The sequence below is a fragment of the Lepidochelys kempii genome, chromosome 16 (assembly GCF_965140285.1).
Source record: "Lepidochelys kempii isolate rLepKem1 chromosome 16, rLepKem1.hap1, whole genome shotgun sequence".
NCBI classification, from domain to species: Eukaryota; Metazoa; Chordata; order Testudines; family Cheloniidae; genus Lepidochelys; species Lepidochelys kempii.
Window position 1 is genome coordinate 6,028,890 of NC_136395.1, and position 8,945 is coordinate 6,037,834.

An 8,945-nucleotide genomic window follows, 5' to 3' on the forward strand; every position below is an offset into this window, starting at 1 on the left:
TCGTTCCCCTCTATTCAATATTGGTGAGGCCACATCTGGAGTACTGTGTCCAGTTTGGGGCCCCACACTACAAGAAGGATGTGGAAAAATTGGAGAGAGTCCAGTGGAGGGCAAAAAAAATAATTAGGGGACTGGAACACATGAGTTATGAGGAGAGATTGAGGGAACTGGGATTGTTTAGTGTGCAGAAGAGAAGAATGAGGGGGGATTTGATAGCTGCTTTCAACTACCTGAAAGGGGGTTCCAAAGAGGATGGATCTAGACTGTTCTCAGTGGTAGCAGATGACAGAACAAGGAGTAATGGTCTCAAGTTGCAGTGGGGGAGGTTTTGGTTGGATATTAGGAAAAACTTTTTCACTAGGAGGGTGGTGAAACACTGGAATGCGTTACCTAGGGAGGTGGTGGAATCTCCTTCCTTAGAAGTTTTTAAGGTCAGGCTTGACAAAGCCCTGGCTGGGATGATTTAGTTGGGGATTGGTCCTCCTTTGAGCAGGGGGTTGGACTAGATGACCTCCTGAGGTCCCTTCCAACCCTGATATTCTATGATTCTATGATTCACGCCTCTGATGGTTAGAAACCTTCATCTAATTTCAAGTCTAAACTTCCCGATGGCCAATTTATATCCATTTGTTCTTGTTTCCACATTGGTACTGAGCTTAAATAATTCCTCTCCCTCTCCAGTATTTATCCCTCTGATATATTTATAGAGAGCAATCATATCTCCCCTCAGCCTTCTTTTGGTTAGGCTAAACAAGCCAAGGTCCTTGAGTCTCCTTTCATAAGACAAGTTTTCCATTCCTCGGATCATCCTAGTAGTCCTTCTCTGTACCTATTCCAGTTTGAATTCATCCTTCTTAAACATGGGAGACCAGAACTGCACACAGTATTCCAGGTGAGGTCTCACCAGTGCCTTGTATAACGGTACTAATACCTCCTTATCTGTACTGGAAATACCTCGCCTGATACATCCCAAGACCGCATTAGCTTTTTTCACGGCCATATCACATTGGCGGCTCATTGCCATCCTGTGGTCAATCAATACTCCAAGGTCCTTTTCCTCCTCCATTACTTCTAATTGATGCGTCCCCAGCTTATAACTAAAATTCTTGTTATTAATCCCTAAATGCATGATCTTACACCTCTCACTATTATATTTCATCCTATTACTATTACTTCAGTTTACAAGGTCATCCAGATCCTCCTGTAGGATATCCCTGTCCTTCTCTGTATTGGCAATACCTCCCAGCTTCATGTCATCTGCAAACTTTATTAGCACACTCCCACTTCTTGTGCCGAGGTCAGTAATAAAAAGATTAAATAAGATTGGTCCCAAAACCGATCCCTGAGGAACTCCACTGGTAACCTCCCTCCAGCCTGACAGTTCACCTTTCAGTAGGAGCCGCTGTAGTCTGCCCTTTAACCAATTCGTTATCCACCTTTCAATTTTCATATTGATCCCCATCGTTTCTGATTTAACTAATAATTCTCCATGTGGCACTGAATCAAACGCCTTACTGAAATCTAGGTAAATTAGATCCACTGTGTTTTCTTTGTCTAAAAAATCTGTTACTTTCTCAAAGAAGGAGATCAGGTTGGTTTGGCACGATCTACCTTTTGTAAAACCATGTTGTATTTTGTCCCATTTACCATTGACTTCAATGACAGTAGTCCTTAACTACTTTCTGCTTCAAAATTTTTTCCAAGACCTTGCATACTACAGATGTCAAACTAACAGGCCTGTAGTTACCCGGATCACTTTTTTTTCCTTTCTTAAAAATAGGAACTATGTTAGCAATACTCCAGTCATACAGTACAACCCCTGAGTTTACAGATTCATTAAAAATTCTTGCTAATGGGCTTGCAATTTCATGTGCCAATTCCTTTAATATTCTTGGATGAAGATTGTCTGGTCCTCCAGATTTAGCTGTTCGAGTTTCGCTTCTACCTCGGATATGGTAATATCTACCTCCATATCCTCATTCCCATTGTCATGCTACCATTATCCCTAAGATCCTCATTAGCCTCATTAAAGACTGAGGCAAAGTATTTGTTTAGATATTGGGCCAAGCCTAGATTATCTTTAACCTCCACTCCATCCTCAGTGTTTAGCGGTCCCACTTCTTCTTTCTTTGTTTTCTTCTTATTTATATGGCTACAGAACCTTTTACTATTGGTTTTAATTCCCTTTGCAAGGTCCAACTCTACTTGACTTTTAACCTGTCTCACTTTATCCCTTCATGTTCTGGCCTCAATAAGGTAGCTTTCCTTGCTGATCCCTCCCATCTTGCACTCCCCGTAGGCTTTCTGCTTTTTCTTAATCACCTCTCTGAGATGGTTGCTTATCCAGCTTGGCCTACAACTCCTGCCTATGAATTTTTTCCTCTTTCTTGGGATGCAGGCTTCTGATAGCTTCTGCAGCTTTGACTTGAAGTAATCCCAGGCCTCCTCTGCCTTTAGATCCACAAGTTCTTCAGTCCAATCCACTTCCCTAACTAATTTCCTTAATTTTTGAAAGTCAGCCTTTTTGAAATCAAAAACCCTAGTTGCAGATTTATTTTTGTTAATCCTTCCGTTCAGTTTGAACTGAATTAGCTCATGGTCACTTGAACCAAGATTATCCCCAAGAACCATTTCTTCTGTGAGGTCCTCACTACTCACCAAAACCAAATCTAAAATGGCATCCCCTCTTGTCGGTTCAGCAACTACTTGATGAAGGAATCCATCAGCTATCGCATCTAGGAAAATCTGAGCCCTATTACTATTACTAGCACTCGTCCTCCAGTCTATATCTGGGAAGTTAAAGTCTCCCATGATCACGCAGTTCCCATTAGTATTTACTTTATTAAAAACATTAAAGAGGGCTCTATCCATATCCAAATTAGACCCCGGCCGTCTATAGCCCACCCCAAGCACTATCCCAGGGGAGGATCTAGAAGTTTTCTTCCCCAATGTGATTTTTGCCCGGACGGACTCCGTCTTATCCATTCCATCGCTTCTTATTTCTTTACATTCTACCTCATCCTTGATATACAATGCGACTCCACCACCTTTGCCTTTATTTCGGTCTTTCCTAAACAGCACAGACCCTTCCATACCCGCACTCCAGTCCTGACGACTCTTCCGCCCTGTTTCCGTTCCCCCTAGAATACCTGGTTTCATTTCCTGCACCAGTAGCTCCAGTTCCTCCATTTTGTTACCCAGGCTCCGCGCACTGGGGTACAAACATCTTCATTTTTGCTGTTTGGCCTCGCTCACATTCTGTACCCGATTAGGCCCGGTCATTCTACAGCCAGTATGACCTATTAGACTGGGATCCACACTGCCCTTCCTCCTTATCTATATTCTCCTACCCACGGCTGTATCCTTTCTTACTTCATTTTCTTCCCTCTAAATGCTAAAATCCGGCATGGAGATTACGTGGACATCTCCCAACCATCTCCCCCAAATTCCTAGTTTAAAGCTCCCTTAATCAGTTGTGCCAGACTCCATCCTAGAAGTCTATTTCCCTCCCTACTCAGATGAAGTCCATCCCGAGAGAACTGTCGTCTGTTCATGAAGGCCTCCCAGTGGCCATACATCCCAAAGCCCTCCTTATAGCACCACTGCCTGAGCCATCTGTTGATAGTCATAATCTTGTCACACCTTTGTTGCCCTTCTCTAGGAACAGGCAGAATCCCACTGAAGATCACCTGAGCCCCAATTTCCTTAAGCGTCTTCCCCAGCCTGGCATAGTCTCCCTTGATACGTTCCAGCAAGAATCTAGCCGTATCATTTGTTCCCACATGAAGGATGATCAGTGGATTCTTTCCCGCTCCCTTTAGGATCCTTTTCAACCTCAGGTCCACATCCCATATCTTAGCACCTGGAAGACAGCACACCCTTCTATTCTCTGGATCAGCTATGATTATAGGCCTGTCCATTCTTCTCAGTAAGGAGTCCCTGATCACGTAGACCTGCCTTTTCCTGGTGACGGTGCGATTCTCCGGTCTATCCCCTGTTCCCTCTGGCTGCAAGTTCTTTCCATTTCTATTCTCCCTTGTAATCCTCTTCAACCCATCCTGTATCCTCCTAGTGCTCATATTTGGTGTAGTCTCCATTGACTCTTCCCCTTTTCCGATCGGACTAAACACTCTTCTCTTCTTCCTTGCCCTTCCACCTTCAGTGACTACCTGCTGAGCCCCTTCTTCATTTTCCAACTCTGCAAACCTGTTCTTGAGCTCTATTTCTCCTTCAGTAGCCCATCATAGCAGCCATTACTTACAGGCTGTCTGGAGCATCCTCAGGAAGGCTCACCAGGTGGGGAATAAGCTTCTCCTAAGTCCTATTGTTTTTCCTAAAGATCCATTACCCTGAACCTGCCCTTCCCAACCACCTATCTAGACTGGAAGCATCTTGACTAGAGGGTGTCACCCAGGTGTAACTACATTTGAAATACAGATACATAGTCAATATTCATAACTTCAGATACAAAAATGTGTAATCCTTCTGCCAGGCCAAGTTGATAGCAGCAAGGGCCGGGTTCAGTACGCAGGGGTTCCCTCTCATCAAAGCAAATACAAAACTGACTCGAGCCCCCACCCAGTGACCTGGGAAAATCTTACACACCCCCTGGGCGCCTCAAAGAGCCAATACTTCCCTTCTCGCAAGCACAGAGTCTCGGTGGAGCAGAGAATCTTTAATAACATGAGGTAAACGACATCAGCATTAAATTGGGGAAACACCACAACTAGTGTTCATTAACCAAACCATGAACAAAGACCCACCCCAGCAAATTGGGCCACATCCTTTCCCTCGGGTTCTTGAGTCCCAGAACCCAAACTCTCTTGAGTCCAGCAATCCACAAATCACCCGAAGTCCAAAAAGTCCAGCCCCAGAGTTCAAAAGTTCATCTGCAGAGTTTTACTCCCCCGTCTGGCTAAAATGTGCCTGTGTGTGGGGGAAAGAGGTAAGGGGCACCTTACGTGTCCTGAAGCCGACTGCTGCACAGGGCTCTGTTCTGCTCCGCTGTCTCACAAACGGCTCCGCTCTGCACAGCTCGTCTCACCGTCTCACGAACACTCCGCCATCTCATGAACAGCTCCGCTCTGCCCAGCTCACCTTGCCGTCTCACAAACACTCCACCAGCCTATCCACAAACAGCATCACTGCACTCTAGATCTTCTAGGCTCCCTACTACTTGACACAGCGCTCAGTGATTTCAGCTCACAGTAGTGGGAGCCTTAGTGCTGGTGCACTATAAGTCAATTCAGCACAGTACGTGTAGCAAGACTCTTAATAGACCCAAAATTAGCTCTGACATTCCACAGTGGAGAGAGACAGAGGTGCAATTGATGTTTTAGGCCCTCACAAAATGGCCCACACCACCAGGTACTAATACCTGTCTCACACCTCTCACAATTCACAGAGTTTTGGAACCCATGTCCCTTGCCTAGCGAGTGCTACTTAGTTGATGGTGAGTCCCTCCAGCATAACAAAAGGCCAAGTACAGTTCCAAGCACAGTTCCCATAATCAGGGTAATAACAATTTATTCTTCCCGCCCCAATAACAGAGACACTGGGGATCCCACAACAGCCAAAGTGACCATTTGGGCAGTTATGGCCTCATTCTAGGCGGGGTGGGTGTGCCTATGCAAATGAGATCAGCCCCTGAAGTTCTTTTCCACAACTTGCCACACCTCACCACCAGATGTCAGGGTGGAGCTCATCCTGACTCTGCTTACAAATGATACATGCATACAAATAAGATAATCAATCATAAGTTTTCCAATGACACCTCACATGCACCGTCTTGTACAAAATGCATCACAATTATGCCATAAACATATAAAAATAATATCACCATGAAGAATATGGGGTGCAATGTCACACCAGTGTCCTGCTTTCACTGAAAATAATTTCGATTAATAGGTGAGTGGCTAATATCCCAAACCACCTATTTAATTGACTTAGTGTAACTTCTCTATATACTCACATAATACATCATACATCATTTGAAAGCCTATTATGGAGATGAAGTATGATGTGGAACTGTCCAGTGGTCCTTTACCATAGAAACAGGGATAAACAATGACACCATCAACACGTTAAAATGAGCACTTGGATAAATTTTCATTTGTTTCTGTTAGTTTAATGACTCTGTGTATTATTTCAAGACATAACATTGAATTTCTTTGCGAAATTTGTACAGGTATTATTGAAATGTAATAGTGATGGTGGCAATTCTAGTCAATATCATTATCATCTTGTTTATCATTATGATCTCTGTTGAGATCTCTGTATGGGTTACCATGGTCTTCACGGCATTGGCATGGACACATTCTGTGCAGGGAAGATTGTTCTGACTTCAGACACAGTTGATCCTGCAGTGACCCCTATTTGGACAGGCACAAGTAAGGTCTTATAGAAACTGAGATGCCATTGGGCTCTTAAAGAATACAGGAGATTGTTCATCATCCACACTTTTCCATCCATCTTGCAATGGTGGTCAAATATCTGGTTTATCTATGAGCAAAGACATTCATATCTTTGTTTGCCAAGATGCTCTTTTGACATGCTCTTGAAAACTGTCCTCATATGCTGGGAGTTTGGCCAGTGACTTGTCCTTTTTCATGGCTAGATGGAGGCACAAGCAATTCAGGTCTCAGTGGCTTTCCTTTTCTTTCTTGCTCTGATCATACTGCAGTGCTATCCACTTCCCTTAAGCAGAAATTGCGGCTTGTCCACCCCCTCTCCCAATTTGGCAAGATCTCTGAAGTGGTAAGCTCCCTTTGTTTTGACAGCTTTAAACAAAGATTTTTCCCCCATCCCGGTGAGTACAGCAGGAAGTAAGTTGTAGGAGTCAGGAGTGAGTGTGTTACAAAATAGCATGCAGAGGTATGAAGTGACACTTGTCAGTTGGGCTGGTAATGGTCCCGTTTCATGTGGATTGGAAAGTAGCGAGCAGCAAGGACCAAAATATCCATCTCAGGTGACCTAATTACTATGGTGCTTTGACACCAAGAGACCCAAACCAATACTGGCATACACCACATGCAGAAGCATCCTTGTGCGTAGGCGCCGACTCCATGGGTGCTCCGGGGCTGGGGCACCACGGGGAAAAACTGGAAAAATTGCTCTGCACCCATCGGCAGCCAGGCTCCCTGCCCCGCCTCACTCCCAGCCCAGCTCACCTCCGCCTCCGCCTCCTTCCGTGTGCGCTGTCCCCGCTTCCCCTCCCAGCGCTTGCCACCGTGAAACAGCTGTTTCACAGCGTAACAAGCTGTGGGAGGGAGTGGGGAGGAGCAGGAATGCAGCACGCTCAGAGGAGGAGGCGGGGAAGAGGAGGGGCTGGGGTGGGGATTTTGGGAAGGAGTCCAATAGGGGCAGGGAGGGGGTGGAGTTGGGGCAGGGCAGGGACTTTGGGGAAGGGGTTGGAATGGGGCGGGGTGGGAGGGGGTGGGGCAGAGGTGGAGTCGGGGCTGGGCCGGGGGTGGGGTGCGAGTACCCACCAGTGCCAGGAGAAATTGGTGCCTATGTCCTTGTGTCCATAGGTGCCAATTCCGTGGGTGCTCCCCGCCCCCAGCTCATCTCCACCTCCTCCTCTGAGTGCACTGCATCCCTGCTTCTCCCCCTAGCTCGCAGCACTTCCTGCCACATATCAGCTGTTTTGCGGCAGCAAGCGCTGGGAGGGAGGTGGGAGGAGGGGGAATGCAGCGTGCTCGGGGAAGAGGTGGGGCCGGGGTAGGGATTTGGGGAAGAGGTCCAATAGGGGCAGGGAGGGGACGGAATTAGGGTGAGGACTTTGGGGAAGGGGTTGGAATAGGGGCAGGGCAGGGGCAGGAGCGGGCAGGGCAGGGGTGGAGTCGGGGTGGGGCCAGAGATGGGTGGGGGTTTGAGCATGCACCAGCCCCAGGAAAAGTTGCCGCCTATGGTTGTGTCCACTTCTTCCAGTCTTGGGCTTCTTCAGCACCTCTCCTGGCAATGGTCTTTGCTACTTTGCCATTGGAAAATCCTCCAGCAAGGAGTGTGCTGGGCCTGCTCCTACGCTCTCAGTGTGTTTTGAACCAGAGATTCAGAGAGCAATTTGACAAGTGACTGCTTGTTGGATGCCACGTTTAGAAACTGTTTCCATGGTGTCTCAGGGCGTCCACCAGTCACCTGTGGAGAGTGACTTTTCTTTCTCACACTTCAGTGATATGGCTTGCGATGCCTGACTACCCACAGACTAGTCTCAAAATACTACTCTAGCTATTGAATGGAAGGTATTTTTTCCATCAATGGTCTCTATGTTGACGTCTATATTATCATCTTCCTGGATGAGATTTCCACCAGCATGACATGGTACGATTCCATTTAGAATGGAGCCTTTCTGCTTCAGTTTTTGCAGCACGAGTGATGAACTGCCTTTGCTGATCATAACTGATGCAGAATCCAGGAAGGTGCCTTATGTAAATTGTGAGACCCTAACTCATGGTGTAGCTGTGCAGCAAGACTTATGTGCAGTGGGGTGATGATTTTGGAACTGTTAAATACTGTGAACTCTGCAACTAAGTTCCCTCTAAGCTGCACGGCCACACAGCCATGCAGCTGCCTATTAAGGCCCGCGCAGGGTCTCAGGGCAGCGGCTGGGAGAGATGCCCCTCCCCGCCAGCCCCACTATGGACCTGCCATGGCCAGGGGAGAGGGGCCCCTCCCTCGGCCCAGCCCAGCCCCTCCGGAGCTGCCACAGCCGGGGAGAGGCACCTCTCTACTGGCCCTGAGCTGCTGCGGCGAGAGAGGGCTGGGGGGAGTCCTCTTTTTTCCCACTGCAGCCCTGGGGCAGCCTGCACCCCAAACCCCTCATCCCCAGCCCCATCCCAGAGTCCACCCCCACCCGCCGCATCCTGACCCTCAGCCCCACCCCCACCAGATGAATTTTGTTATGTGCACCAATATGAAGGTGCTGTTTCACACATCACCTCCATATT